This window comes from Gopherus evgoodei, chromosome 1, assembly GCF_007399415.2.
Source record: "Gopherus evgoodei ecotype Sinaloan lineage chromosome 1, rGopEvg1_v1.p, whole genome shotgun sequence".
Taxonomy (NCBI): domain Eukaryota; kingdom Metazoa; phylum Chordata; order Testudines; family Testudinidae; genus Gopherus; species Gopherus evgoodei.
Window position 1 is genome coordinate 87826384 of NC_044322.1, and position 15407 is coordinate 87841790.

A 15407-nucleotide genomic window follows, 5' to 3' on the forward strand; every position below is an offset into this window, starting at 1 on the left:
TAGACAGCCAAGGACAAGCCCCCATTGCTGTATAAAATAGAGGCCTTTGAGCAGACCAAACTTGGGACAACTTAAAGTGACCTTAGTCCCAGCCTCCCCTGGTCTGTGAGTTGTGTCTCTCAGAAGCACAGCACAGTGTTAAATCCTCATAGGCAGCAGTTTTAGGAAGAAATCACTGGAGACACAGAGAGCTATAAACCTTGCAACCAGCCATTTAATGCTGAACTAACAAGAGCCAGCCAAAACTGGCTGGGCTATCCCCTAATAATCTAACTCAGTAGCCATAGCAACAACAAGATTCTATTACCATGACAACCAAATACACAAAGTATTCCTCCTCCTTAAATAAGTATATCCCCTAAATAAAACAAACACTAAACTAGAAAAGGAGGGTAGACTGCCTCCGTTCCCAGCTAAACCCCATGGATTTTTTTGCCCTGTAACTAGGGGTTCACCCTAGCTAAAGATCCAGCCACTGAAGAGGCCTTCTGTCTCTAGGTGGATTACAGCAGACTTCTGGTATTGTTGCACCTGAAAGTGTCTTGGGCACGGGCCTGACAATGGGCTCAGGGTTAGTAGGGTGAATGGGTGAAGATGTGGTATCAGCTCATTCTAGGCAGAGGGTATCTCTGCCACCAGCAGTAATGGAGGGGAAAAGTCAGGAACAGGTGACTCTTGATTCGATGTCTCGTCGGAAGTGGTGAAGTCAGACAACTCAACTGAAGATTTGTCCTGAGAACTGGCAACAGCTGATCTACATGTCACACACCAGATGAGATCCTCTGCAGTCTGGACTGTGTAGAAAACAGGTCCTGTTTGAGTGATGACAGTGGCAGGGATCCATTTAGCTCCAGAAGTATAATTCTAAGCCAAAACCAGCTGTCCCGGGCTAAAGGTTCGGTCTTTTCCTCTGGGTGCAGTCCTGATGACTTGATCTTGCTGCTGACATTGCACAATTTGTCGGGGTTCAGAAGGTTTCAGCAGATCAAAGCAAGTGCACAGCTGTCGTCCCATCATTAGAAAGGCCGGGGATGCCTGGGTCGTAGCATGAGGTGTGTTTCTGTAGGAAAGTAAGAAGGTATCCAGACACTTTCGAATGGAGTGTTGTCCCCTTGCTGATTTCAAAGCATGTTTCATTGTCTGCACAAATCTTTCAGCTAATCCATTGGTGGATGGATGATATGGTGCTGACGTGATGTGGTGTATCCCATTTGCCTTCATAAAATTTTGAAACTCCTGAGAGACGAACTGCGGTACATTGTCGCTCACAAGTTGTTCTGGCAGACCAAAACGACTAACGGGTCCTCACAGTTTTTGGATAGTACTCTCTGCAGTAGTGGACTGCATTATAGAGACTTCTGACTATTTAGAATGGGCATCTACCACCATCGAGAACATACTTCCTTCAAGTGGGCCAGCAAAGTCCCATGGGTGTAGGGCTGCCCATTGGGGTGCATTCCTCACACCCTGACATGACATATAAGCTTTTGCCTTCTCTTCAATAGCATTGTCCAATCCAGGCCACCAAAAATAGCTTTGTGCAATTTCCTTCATGCGCACTGTTCCACAGTGACCGGAATGTAGCTATTCTAACATCTGTGATATCAGTGGTGGTGGCATAATGACACATCTCCACAACAAACAACCTGATTGGATCAATAACTCTGTCCTCCTGGACATGTAGGTAACAAGGTCAGGTGAGACCAGAGAGGTCCGTCAAGATGTTCCATGCATCACCAGGTCCATAACTTGGGACAATACTGGGTCAACTCGAGTTGCTTTCTTTACCTGAGTAGTGGTGATGGGTGTATTCTCTACCTGTTCAAAGTAAAAGATTTGCTTCTGTGCAATATCTTGACATTTGACTGGGAAAGGAAGCCTTGAGAGACCATCCGCATTGCCATGCAGTGGATTTCCGATACTTAACTCCATATGTGTGCTCAGAAAGCAACAATGACCAGTGTTGCATACAACTAGCAGCTAACGGGGGAATACTTGTGTGGGGTGCAAAAATTGAAGTCAGTGGTTGATGGTCTGTTAGAAGAGAAAACTTCTGTTTGAACAGGTACTGATGAAATGTCGGAATTCCAAAAATGATTTGCAATGCCTCACGTTCAATTTAGGCATAGTTAGTTTCTGTTTTGCGTAGAGTGCATGAAGCAAAAGCAATAGGTCTCTCTTCTCCTGAAGGCATAATATGTGACACGACTGTACCCACTCCATAAGAGGATGCATCGCAGGAAAACTGTAGGGGTAAGGATGGATCAAAGTGTGTTAGAACTTCAGAATTTAGCAATGCATCCTTAGCTTTGTTAAATGCAACATCACAAGCTTCAGTCCACTTCCAGGCCTTGTTCTACCCAAGGAGTTTGTGAAGTAGTTTTAGCAGTGTGGCTAACTGTGAGATGAGCTTTCTATAATAGTTCAATAGTCCTAGAAATGAGCAAAGCTGGCTAACATTTTGAAGAGGGGAGCTCTACAATAGCTTTAACTTTTGCAGGGGCCTTACAAAGACCTGTAGCATCAATGATGTCTCCCAAATATTTAATAGAGGGCTGGAAGAATTCACACTTGTCTTTGCGGACTCATAGGCCATACTCTTCCAGTCTTTGCAGGACAGCCTCTAAATTCTTTAGGTGATCCTTCTCATTCCTTCCAGTGACCAGGATATCATCCAGATAGCACTGAACTCCTGACAAGCCACACAAGATCTGGTCCATAGCCCTCTGGAACAGGGCAGGAGCAGACGTTATTCTGAAGGGTAGGCGACAGTATCGATAAAGCCTCTTATGGGAAAGGAAGCCTTGAGAGACCATCCGCATTCCTGTGCAGAGTGGATTTCCAATATTTGATTTCATATGTGTGTGCTGAAAGTAACAATGCCCAATGTTGGATATGACTAGCAGCTAATGGGGGAATGCCTGTGTAGGGTCCAAAAATTGATGTCAGAGGTCTATGGTCTGTGGGAAGAGTAAACTTCCGCCCAAACAGGTACTGATGAAACTTCCGAATTCCAAAAACAATTCCTAATGTCTCACATTCGATTTGGGCGTAGTTAGTTTCTGTTTTGCTTAGAGTGCGTGAAGCAAAAGCAATAGGTCTCTCTTCTCCCAAAGGCATAATGTGTGACACGACTGCTTCCACTCCATAAGGGGAGGCATCGCAGGCCAATTGTAGGGGTAAGGATGGATCAAAGTTCGTTAGAACTTTCGAATTTAGCAATGCATCCTTAGCTTTGTTAAATGCAACATCACAGGCTTCAGTCCACTTCCAGGCTTTGTTCTGCCCAAGGAGCTCGTGAAGTGGTTTTAGCAGTGTGGCTAACTGTGAGATGAACTTTCCATAATAGTTCAGTAATCCTAGAAACCAGAGCAGCTGGCTTACATTTCAAGGTGGGTGAGCCTCCACAATATCTTTAACTTTTGCAGGGGCCTTATGAAGACCTATAGAATCAATGATGTGTCCCAAATATTCAACAGAGGGCTTGAAGAATTCACACGTGTCTTTGCGAACTCGTAGGCCATACTCTTCCAGTCTTTGTAGGGTAGCCTTTAAATTCTATAAGTGATCCTCTTCATTCCTTCCAGTGACCAGGATATCATCCAGAAAGCACTGAACTCCTGACAAGCCACACAAGATCTGGTCCATAGCCCTCTGGAACAGGGCGGGAGCAGACGTTATTCTGAAGGGTGGGCGACAGTATCGATAAAGCTCTTATGGGTCACAATAGTCAACAGCTCTTGGGACTTTTCTCAATGTGCATCTGTAAATATGCTTGACTCAGATCAATCTTACTGAACTTTTGTCCCACAGCCAGGCCTGCGAAGAGGTCATCGATGCGGGGAAGTGGGTATTGCTCTGTACACAACACTGTGTAGACAGTGACTTTAAAATCACCACAAATCCGGAGAGAGCCATCTTTCTTCACTATTGGAACAATAGGAGTGGCCCATGAGCTATGGGTGACTGGTATTAGGACTCCATTGGTGACCAGGCGCTCCAGGTCTGCTTCAACTTTTGGCCTGATGGCATATGGCACAGTTCGGGCTTTCAGATATTTTGGTGGACTGTCAGGTTTAATGTTCAATGTCACAGTGATTCCCTTCATACTTCCCAAATCCTCTCCAAAAACAACAGCATGTTTCCTTAGTATTGGGGTTAGACTGGTTTCTTCTTTAGTCATTCGGTGCACTTCTGCCCAGTTCAGCTGAATCTTCCCAAGCCAAGACCAACCCATTAAGGCTTGGTAGTTAACTCTCACCACAAACAGTGGCAATTTAGCAGCCTCTCCATTGAGCTTCACCTTAACATCAATAGTGCCCAACGTGGGCACAGTTTCTCCCGTATACATCTTCAGAACAGTTTTTGTTGCCTTAAGCGGAAGATGCTGTAGCTTTTCTTTATACACAGTCTCAGAGACCAGTGAGATGGCTGCACCGGTGTCCAGTTCCATGCATATAGGTTTGCCATCCAACAACGGGGTTACCCAGTATTCATGTAAGCCCACTGCCAAAGACAAAACATGCAGTGGTACTTCCTCTTGTGATCAGGTGTCACCTTGATCATCCTGCGTCTACTCTACGGTATGCAGGGTTCCTCTTTTTGTCCGCCAGACCACAGGCCTCTTTTTCTTTTGTTTACAGGCACACTTAATGTGTCCCTTTTTGCCACAGTGTCGACACACCAGGTCCTTACACCAGCATTCTGATGCCTAGTGACCTGGCTTACCACAGTGGTAACATTCCTGACTCTGCACAGTTTTGTGGGTAGGTTCTTGTGACACTTTTTGCACCCTAGGGGATGCACCGATATACTGCGCCTCCCTTGTAACCAATTCCATGGAGACAGCAATATCAACAGCCTTCAGTAATGTAAGCTGAGCCTCTGTCAGTAGGCGCTTCCGTATAGCTTCACTGTACAGACCATATACTAACCTGTCACTCAGGGCATCATTTAACATCTCTTTAAATTCACAGTGTTCTGCTACCTTTTTTAAAATTGCTACAAATTGTACAACTATTTCATCTTCTTTTTGGTCTCTTTTGTGGAACTGATATCTTTCAGCAATTACCAGTGGTTTGGGGGAAAAATGAGACCCCAGGACTTCCACAATGTCACTGTAAGATTTAGTCTCAGGCTTATCAGGGTGCAGTAAGCTTCGTAGCAGGGAGTAGGTTTTAGCCCCTACAATACTTAAGAATATTGGCACCTTCTTCGCTTCTGTAATGTCATTTGCAATAACAAAAAGCTTAAAACGCTCAGTATACACATGCCATTGCACTATATTCTCATCAAAAGATTCTAGTGGCCTGGTCAGAGTAGTCATGATTTTTAGTTTCACTTTCACAGTCAGTACAAACAAGCAGTTTTTTTGTTTGTTTGTTCTTTACCTTGACTTCTACTTCCTTCTGTTACTGGAGCAGCACCAGAATCCCATCTATCGTCACCACTTGTTATATCCTTGGGGGCAACCAGTTTAGGAAGAAATCCCTTGAGGCCACACAGCAGACAGCTAACAAAACTACCAGTTATTTACAGACACAGAGCTTGCCTAACCGGCAGAAACTGGCTGGGCTATCCCCTAATAATGTAACTCAGTTGCCATAGGAACAAAAAACGTGACAACCAAATACACAACATCCAATGTCGGCAGCCTTCTGCAAGGTAAGTTGAGCCTCTATCAATAAGCACTTCCATATAGCTTCACTGTGCAGGCCACACACTAATCTGTCACGTAGGGCATCATTTAGTATCTCCTTAAATTCACCGTATTCTGCAAGCTTTCAAAGTTGCTACAAATTGTACAGAAAAATGGGACCCCACAATTTCCGCAATGTCACTGTAAGATTTGGTCTCTGGCTTAACAGGGTATAGTAAGCTTCGTAGCAGGGAGTAGGTTTTAGCCCCTACAATAATTAAGAATATTGGCACCTGCTTCACTTCTGTAATGTCATTTGCAATAACAGAAAGCTCAAAATGCTCAGTATATACAGACCATTGCACTATAGTCTCCTCAAGAGGTTCCATTGACCCTGTATGTATATGGTTTTAGTTTCAGTTTGTACAGTCAGTGCCAACAAGCCATTTCTCACCCCCTTCCAACAGCAAAAAGGTGTTTTGATTTTTTGTTTTTTTTTTTTTGTATCTTGACTTCTACTTCCTTCTGTTGCTGGGACAGCACAGACATCCCACCCTCATCACCACGTTGTTATATCCCTGCGGTCAGCAGTTTTAGGAAGAAATCACTGGAGACACAGGGAGCTGTAAACCTTGCAACCAGCCATATATTGCCACACACTGAACTAACAAGAACCAGCCAAAACTGGCTGGGCTATCCCCATATAATCTAATTCAGTTGCAGTAGCAACAACAAGATTCTATTACCACAACAACCAAATACACAACACCCAGACTCTCACCCATGATTATTGAATCATGATTGTGGGAGCGGGGGGGACGACATGATTTTTGAGCTGGCAATGTCAGTTGCATCAAATGAATGTAGCAATTAGAAATAAGGCACAGGAGAAAAAAAATTATGGTATATTGTCCTTGTCAATTGACTGCACTGTGGGACATGTTGCCAATCCAATATCTTTCAAACAAGAACTGTAGCTATTCTTATATATTTACTATTCCAACTTTAATTTTTTTACTTAAGTTATAAATTTAAATACAATGTGATTATATTAAAATTTATGTATTTAAGTTGTTTAGTAGCAGGACCTGTCACAAGACAGTAAAGGCTCTGGCTTTCAAAGAGATCTGCATCACTCATTTGTTTCCTGTTTGCTGACTATTATAATACTGTCACTGAAACAAAGTGATGATTGGTCTGTTCTTGGGACATGTAAATCTAAACTTGGCCAAATACTAAAAATTAGAGAACTAGTCCTTTATTGTTTTGGGCATCGAAATGGATAGGATGACCCAGTAAGTCTTTCCCATCTAACTTATGGCTTTCATAAAAGGCACACAAGTTCAGTCTCTTGCCTCACAAAAGCACTTCTATGCTTTAAACTTTTCAAGAATTTTCCCCCTTTGAGATTAGATTTCTGATTCACCGACAAGTAGAACATTAATAGATATGGAAAGCTCAGGAAGAAGGAAAAACTGCTTCTTTTCCCATAGTATGATGATCCAACAGTCTCCTAAAATCTAGGGATAAATCCTACAGCCCCATTCAGATAACACTGGTCTAAAATTTTTGATAAGTCATCTGCTTCAGAGATAAAAAGTGATATTTATTATGTATTTTGATGTGCTGAATTCAAATATGACAATTAAAACAACTGATCGGCTACTGTTTCTAAGATATTTAAGTTTTTACATTTCATGTCTATGTATATTGTGTAGATAGTAGAGTTTTAATCATAAATTGTAAACCTAGGTCTTTTCATGTGTTTATGGTTGCTTTACATGATGATATTTCACCTGTCCTGTTTACGTAACACTTTAAAAATCAGCAAAAGGGTTATATAAATAAAATTTATTATAAAACAAAAGGCAAAAAAATGTTATGTACATAATTTAGTCCTATTCAGTGTCTACTCGGCGCTTCTTGGCTTGTCTCTTGTATTCATTCAATGGAGCATCTCTTGTCACTGTCCAGCAATAGTCTGCAAGCATTGATGGGCTCCATTTGCCCTGATAGCCTGCCAGGAGATTCCACTGCTGTAGTCTGGACCCCAACAGCTCTGCCTTACTCTTGGGTAGTTTCAAATCCCTGACAAGGTCATTCAGTTCACCTTGTGTTATGAGGTGTGGTTCAGAGGAGGAGGATGGGAGAAAATGTGGGTCCTGTGACATTGATGGTTCAGGACCAGAAGTTTCATCCTCTTCCTCTTCCTCATCTGACTCAAGTGAGAATGATTCTGGTGCATCAGGAAGCAGCAGTCCTTCTCCATGGGGTACTGGGCGTATAGCTGATGGAATGTTTGGATAATGCAGAGTCCACTTTTTCTTCTTTGACACACTTTTCCCAACTGGAGGCACCATGCAGAAGTAGCAATTGCTGGTATGATCTGTTGGCTCCAAATCATTGGCACTGCAAAAAGCATAGATTTCCTTTTCCTGTTCAATCACTGGTGAAGATTTGTTGCACAAGTGTTGCAGCATATGTGTGCGGCCCACCTCTTGTCCTGATCTCCAATTTTTCAGCCAAAATAAAGGGGATAGGCTTTCTTAACCAGAGTGGTTATACTGCGCTTTTGTGATGCAAAAGTCACTCCACCACAAACATAGCAGAAGTTATCTGCACTCTTCACACAAGTACGAGGCATCTCTGCTCACTTTGGCTAAACAGAAATGTGTCCCTTTGCAAAATCAAACACTGACAAATAAGAGAGCACGACACTGTATGATTTCTAGAGCTGATCTAGGGCAATTTGTTCAGCAGAGTGATGTAAGCTTCATTATGATTGCATCATCCATGACTTCTAGGAATACCATGATGCAATTCATATCATGTATGATGCAATACCAGCTTCAGATTGCATCATTCATTGTTTTGCCTCAAAAGCAAGTACTGTCCAAACCCAGTCATAGATTTATTCATAGATCCAGTCAAAGGTGTATTTTAGTCATTTCTGGTTTAAATTGGGATCCCTTCCCTTTATAACTCACTTATCCTCCGCCATTCCCAAGTCAAGGGTCGTATATACTGACCCAATAGCATATCTTGAAAACTAGAGTCAATCAACAATTTTAAGCATCATTTTCATTCTCAGTGACCCAGAATTAGTAAAGTTGGACTACATTTATTTCAGAAGCATTTTGGCTGTAGAGCAGTGTAACCTACCCCCTCAACGAGGGCCCTCCTCATTGGTCTTACTCGTCCAGTGGAGGTCAGGCTGGTACAATACGTAGTACACTCTGGCTGCTCGGTTTCCCACTATTTGGGGACTGGACCTCAGTTCTTTGTAAAAGAAAAAAGAAGAAAGAAAGAAGAAATCTAATTAAGGGCCAAGTTCTGCTCTGAATAATTATGTAAAATTACCACTGGACGTCCAGAGGAGATTATAAATCCATGAGTAGTTAAACAGAAAATGTGCTACTATGGCCAGAGGAATGCTGGGAATGAAAAGTGTGATACAAATTTGAATCAGAGTATTTTCCATTCAGGAAATTTACAGAGCTGCATAAATACAAGTAAAATGTTACTGTTCTAATGCTTCAGTGGAAGAATTAAATTAAAGAAACCATCCTGCATATTAAAATACTAGGGGGAAATCAAAGGTTACTTTATGGATATCAAGACTGGAATGGATTTTGGAAATCAGTATGCCCATCTCTTTAGTGTCATTCTCCAGAAACTGTTCACAGCACACATTAATCAAAAGTGATCTCAATATGTTCATATAAAAAAGAACATTTACACCTCAAATGAGTTACTATTTAGGAAGGAGCATGTAATAATCGCTATATATTATGAAACAAAGCACTTCTTTTAAAAAAGTGCCTCTCTGTATTTTTGTTATCACTGTACAAAGTTAGCTTTGTTACCATGACATGGTAACCAGTACATATTGCATTATATGAGGGCTGTCAAGTGATTAACAAAATATTCAAGATTAATTGCACAATTTAAAAAATTAACTGTGATTAATCACGCAATTAATTGCACTGCTAAACAATAATTAAATATCATTTATTTAAATATTTTAGGATTTTTTTACATTTTCAAATATATTGAAGTCAATTACAACACAGAATACAAAGTGTACAGTGCTCAATTTATATTTATTTTTATTACAAGTATTTGCACTGTAAAGAAACAAAAGAAATAGTATTTTTCAATTCACCTAATACAAGTACCGTCATGCAATCTCTATCATGAAAGTTGAACTCACAAATGTAAAATTATGTACAAAAACAATGTGTTCAAAAATAAAACAATGTACAATTTTAGAGCCTGCAAGTCCACCCAGTCCTACCTCTTGTCTAGCCAATTGCTTAGACAAACAAGTTTGTTTACATTTGTAGGAGATAATGCTGCCCGCTTTTTGTTTACAATATCACCTGAAAGTGAGAACAGACATTCTCATGTCACTATTGTAGCTGGCATCACAATATATTTATGTTCCAGATGGGCTAAAGATTCATATGTCCCTTCATGCTTCAACCATCATTCCAGGGGACATGCGTCCATGCTGATGATGAGTTCTGCTCAACAACAATATAAAGCAGTGTGGACTGACGCATGTTCATTTTCATTATCTGAGTCAGATGCTACCAGCAGGTTGATTTTTTTGTGGGGGTATGGTTGAGTTCTGAAGTTTCCGCTTCAGAATGTTCCTCTTTTAAGACTTCTGAAAGCATGCTCCACATCTCGTCCCTCTCATTTTTTGGAAAACACTTCAGATTCTTAAGCCTTGGGTGGAATGTTGTAGTTATCTTTAGAAATCTCACATTGGTAACTTCTTTCCATTTTGTAAATGTGCAGCAAAAGTGTTCTTAAAATGAACAACACGTGCTGGGTCATCATCCAAGACTGCTACAACATGAAATATATGACAGAATGCAGATGAAACAGAGCATAGTGATCTTCAGAATAGACACCCTTTCCTGTATTTTCTCAATATTAACAATATCATCTTATTGCACTAAGGTACTCTTCTCATTAGTTCAATACCAGCCATTCTTTTTAATCTCTTCCATGTGAACTGTTTACAGGATACATTCATCTTATGTTCTTTCCTCATTATCCTCTACCAACCACAGAGAACCACAGACTTGAGATTGTATCCATGTCTCCTTTACATCCCGTCATACTCTGCTAAAGAGCTATGGAAATAAGTTCAAGTATAATTGTAGCAGTGTAAGTCTTTAGTTTCACCTTCTGATAACAAGATCATGGATTCAATTTAAAGTAGTGGACTTATATGTAAACATTCCAACTAGAATCTCGTTTCTCAAAGAATTGTTGCAATATTGAACAAGCTACAGAGATAGTCAACTGAAATCAGTGTAAAAGAGCTCTAGAGTGAGAATCATTCTGAGGGACAGAAACTCTCTAGCATCAGCAATATTTGCAGGTTTAGTTTTATTCGGTTGATATAATTTAAGTAAAAGTGTCCCAGGGTTAATTGAACAAGGCTCAACAGGCCATGTATGTATTAGTCTTTTCCTGTTACTATGGTCCTGTTTTTATACTTCTTGTCTCTGAAAAAAACAACAATCTTCATTCACACTTTCTACTTCTTCATTGTAAATTATAGTTTCTACTAGTGGTTTCTTCAAGATTCTGTTTCATTCTTACCTCACATCTCCTTTCTCTTACTCCATCCAAAATTTCATTTCTGCTTTGTTGTCCCATAATATTGCTCCCCAAATAGGAAAAACTTGTGAGGGCCAGGGAATATCTAGCTGAGTTTTCAATAACAGCACTTAATCCTAGAATAATATGAATAGTCCCATCAGTAAGTTTTTCATATCCCCAGCTCCTTTTTGTGTATAAAGGACCACAGTGAGGAACCCTGTTCCTTATTCATTTACATGTGTTTTTCCCCTTGCCTACCTCAATACAAAAGAAACAGCCAATCATAGTTTGATCCTGACCACATAAGTTTGAGCTCTGCTGTCAGTTACAGCAGTGCAATCCTAGTGAATTCACTAAAGCGCATATCCTACATCTGACAATATAGAATCAGGCCACGATATGGATGATTTCCAGCTGTCAATGAATGGTGGGCAGCATCCATTCTCATCCTGATGAACTTCTGCAATATTTGACACTGCTGACCATGAGATACTGCTGTCCCACCTGAAAGAAATGGCATTTCCCTGGAATGTACTAAATAGTTTGAGACCTTCCTGGAGGGACACACTCAAAGAAGACTGATGGGAAATTGTACTTCCAACACCAGACTCCTCACTTGGAATCTCAGTTCTGTCTCTGGTCCTGTCAAATGAACTGGTCAGTCAACATGGACTCAGATGCCAGCAATATGATAATGACTCACAGCTCTACTTATACTTCACCACATAAGGCCATACCACTACTACCCAGATAACCCAGTGCTTTGAGAAAAAAAATCACTGCATGGATTGCAGCTGGTTGAAGCCAGACCTGAGGAAGAGGAAAGTTATGATGGACAAGCATTTTGAGAATTTTTCAGCCATGGTGTAGTTTCCTTTGAAGGAAAGGGCACACCCACAATTTAAAATTTTCAATTTGTATTTTAAGAGTTCTTTTGAGTTCTTCGCTAAGTTTGTACATGGCAGTAACAAAAAGTAGTGCTTTATATTGTCTGTGGTTGCCTTGGAGATTGCCCCACTCTGGCAGACAATGACTTGACCTTGGCTGCACATTGCTGTCTGAACAATGCAGTATACCTAGAATTGAAACCATCAGCCCTTAGGAAACCTCAGATCCAGTGGAGAGTGATATTGCACATATCCTCAGTAACACAGGCTACCATGAGCATATCAAACTACCCTCTGTTCTCTTCACTGACTTGCCATAAAATAGCAAGTCAAGTTCCAGGTATTGGGCCTTATCCTCAAGATGCTCAGTGGCCTAGGCTCAGGATATGGGATTGCCTAAAGGTTGAAGTCTATGGTTGACAACTCTACTTGGGCATATTGGAACTATCTATGACAAGAGTAAGGCTTGTGTGTGCAGGAGACAGAACACTTTGTGAAGCAGAAAGTGCCTCAGTTGATATGGTCAAAAAAGTATGAGGGGAAGAGTCAGGTGGGGACAAGGTACTCATGCATAGCAAGCAGTGCAGCAGAAAGAGCAAAATATTTTACATTGTTTAAAGAAGTAAATGGTTTATAGGTTTATGGCTCTATCAGGAAGTTTAGATGACAGCATAAATCATGAACAGACTTAAATTTTGTAAGCAGCATTGTGTATGTAGGAATCAACTCATGAGAAACCAGAAAGTTCTGGGTTATGGGATAAGTATTCCATGAAGAATATGATGATTTTTAAAATCATACTGTCAAAATTTTACGCTTATGAAAATATAACTTGGGGAGAAGGGAGAGGAGAAAGACTGTAGTATTCACAAACTGCAGTGTAGAGCTGTTTGAACTATTTTCAAGAAAAATTTGTGGAAAGTTAAAGCAAAGAAAAATCCAATAAATTTTAAAATTTCAACAAACAAATTCAGTTTTGATGAAAAACTGGAAATAAAAAATCCAAGTGTTTAATTTAAAATCCATACAAAAGATCTCCCTGCTAGCTATACTGATGTTTTTTATTTGTAGTTAGACATTTACTCAATGTATGATAAATGAAATTCTGTGTTTGTGGCCCCAGTGAAACATGCAGTTAACATTAAGCAAGTTAGTGTTCCATTTGAAGCGAAGGGAAACTTTGAAGTGAAACGTCCAACTATTTCACAGTCTTGTTTATCCATTCTTGGATAACCTGTGCAGGAAAGGAAGTTAAGGGTATGCCCATTCCCTTGGAAGGGGAAGCAGGGCCCTGCAGATGCTGCTCCCCCAACCTCTCATGCTGCAATCCCAGGATACAGATGGCCCATGTAGTCAAGTCCTTTCGCTTGTCTTAACAGATTTGTTGAACAAGAGCACAGTTTGCCCAGAACCTCAGAATTACAAAATTAATTGCCCAGAAGGTAGCAATGAAAATGTCTGGGTCTTTCTTAGTGTTGAGGAGGTTTTTCTTTCAGTGTGTGTGTGAATTTCAGACAGCTCAAATCATTAAGTAACACAACATAGACAATGAGTGTGCATGTATGTTGATGGAAACTGTCTGTTACAGCTATCCCCCTATTCCATTTTGTTTCTTACAGCTGTCCTCATACTCCATTTTGTTTTTGTTCTCCTCCTGTGGCCACCCTTCCCTGGCTGTTAAGTTGCTTACCAGGGCCACTGCCCTTCTCAAAGGGAGGGCCCCTTGAGTTGTTTAACAACAGCCATTGCCCTTCTCAAAGGAATGGCCACTTGTGCTGCGTGCTAAATGGGACCACCGCCCTGTTCAAAGGGTTAGTCCTGTTATCACCTCGTTGAACCTGGGCTCGGTGTAGGGCAGGCAATGTCTAGAGCTGCAAAACCTATTGTGTTTTTAAAATCCTGGGCATGAGTCATAGGCCTCATGTGCTTTTGAGTCACCTATTGCACAGGACTCTGCCCAGACATGTTTCTGTGCTCACCTGCAGTCTTTTTCCCTGTGCCTCCTCCCCTGTGACAGAGGGAGCCTATCAGGATTACTGTCAGGAAACCCCTTGAGTTTGCCTTTAAAAACAGACATTTTTGAAACAAACATCAGAAAGGTTCCTGCTTTGCTGCCTGGTCTGATCAGCCAGGGGTTCTGAGGGACCCTTTCTCCACTCTCGTTTTATTTTTGAGCGTACTCCCATTTTTTGAACCCCCGCCCCCCCATGAAGAACGAATTACCTGAGAGATCTCCTGATTATTGAGACTGTACGGAGCCCTCCTTGCTTCTTCTGATGTTGCTGCTGCTTCTGCCTTTGCTGCTGCCTTGGGGACTGGTAAGAATCCCTCTGTAAAACTTTCCCTACTTTTATTTTATTACTTTAGCTGCTGGCTCTGTTTCCCCAGCACACAGACTCAAGCTAAACCTTGGTCTGTGTCTTAAAACCTCTCTTAAACTTACGACACTTTGCTGCTAAAAATAAGTTTGTGCCTCTGCTAAGCTCTGCTCCTGTGGGCTTTGCCTCAGGGCTCCCTGCTTTCAGCTGTATTCCTTGGCTTCAGCCACCATCCCTTGGCTTCCTTGGGAGCTGTATCCTGGGCACATACCACTCTGCCCTCTGTGACTTCCCCATAGCATAAGGTGCACCATAGGTTTTGGTTTTTTTAGTTTAATAAGTCATAGTTTGTTAAGAGTGTAGAGCTTGTAAGTTCACCTGCCTTGTTATAATTTACTGTTTTGTTGCTCCGTATAGTTGCTTGTTATAATTTTGCTTAGAATTATGATATTTGTTGTTTTGCCTAGTCGTTGGTTAAGATAGATATGGTTTTTGCTGCTTAAATTCGTTTTCCCGCTGTCCCGATCTCTCCCTGAACTTTCCCGTGTCTGTTTTTCCCCCGCTCCAATCTCTCCCTCTGTGTACTTCTCTGTGTCTATAGACAAGGTTTTTGCTGCTTAAATTCGTTTTCCCGCTGTCCCGATCTCTCCCTGAACTTTCCCGTGTCTGTTTTTCCCCCGCTCCAATCTCTCCCTCTGTGTACTTCTCTGTGTCTATAGACAAGGTTTTTGCCACTTGAATTCGTGTCTGTTTTTCCCCCGCTCCAATCTCCCACTCTGTGTACTTCTCCGTGTCTGTAGATAGGGTTTTTGCTGCTTGAATTCATGTCTGGTTTTTCCCCCGCGTCTGCATCACCCTCCGAACTTCCCAAACCCCTTGGTGCTTCTCCCCCGTGAAACTTACCAAACCCTTTGCCGCTTTTTTTTCCCTTTGTTTTTGGTG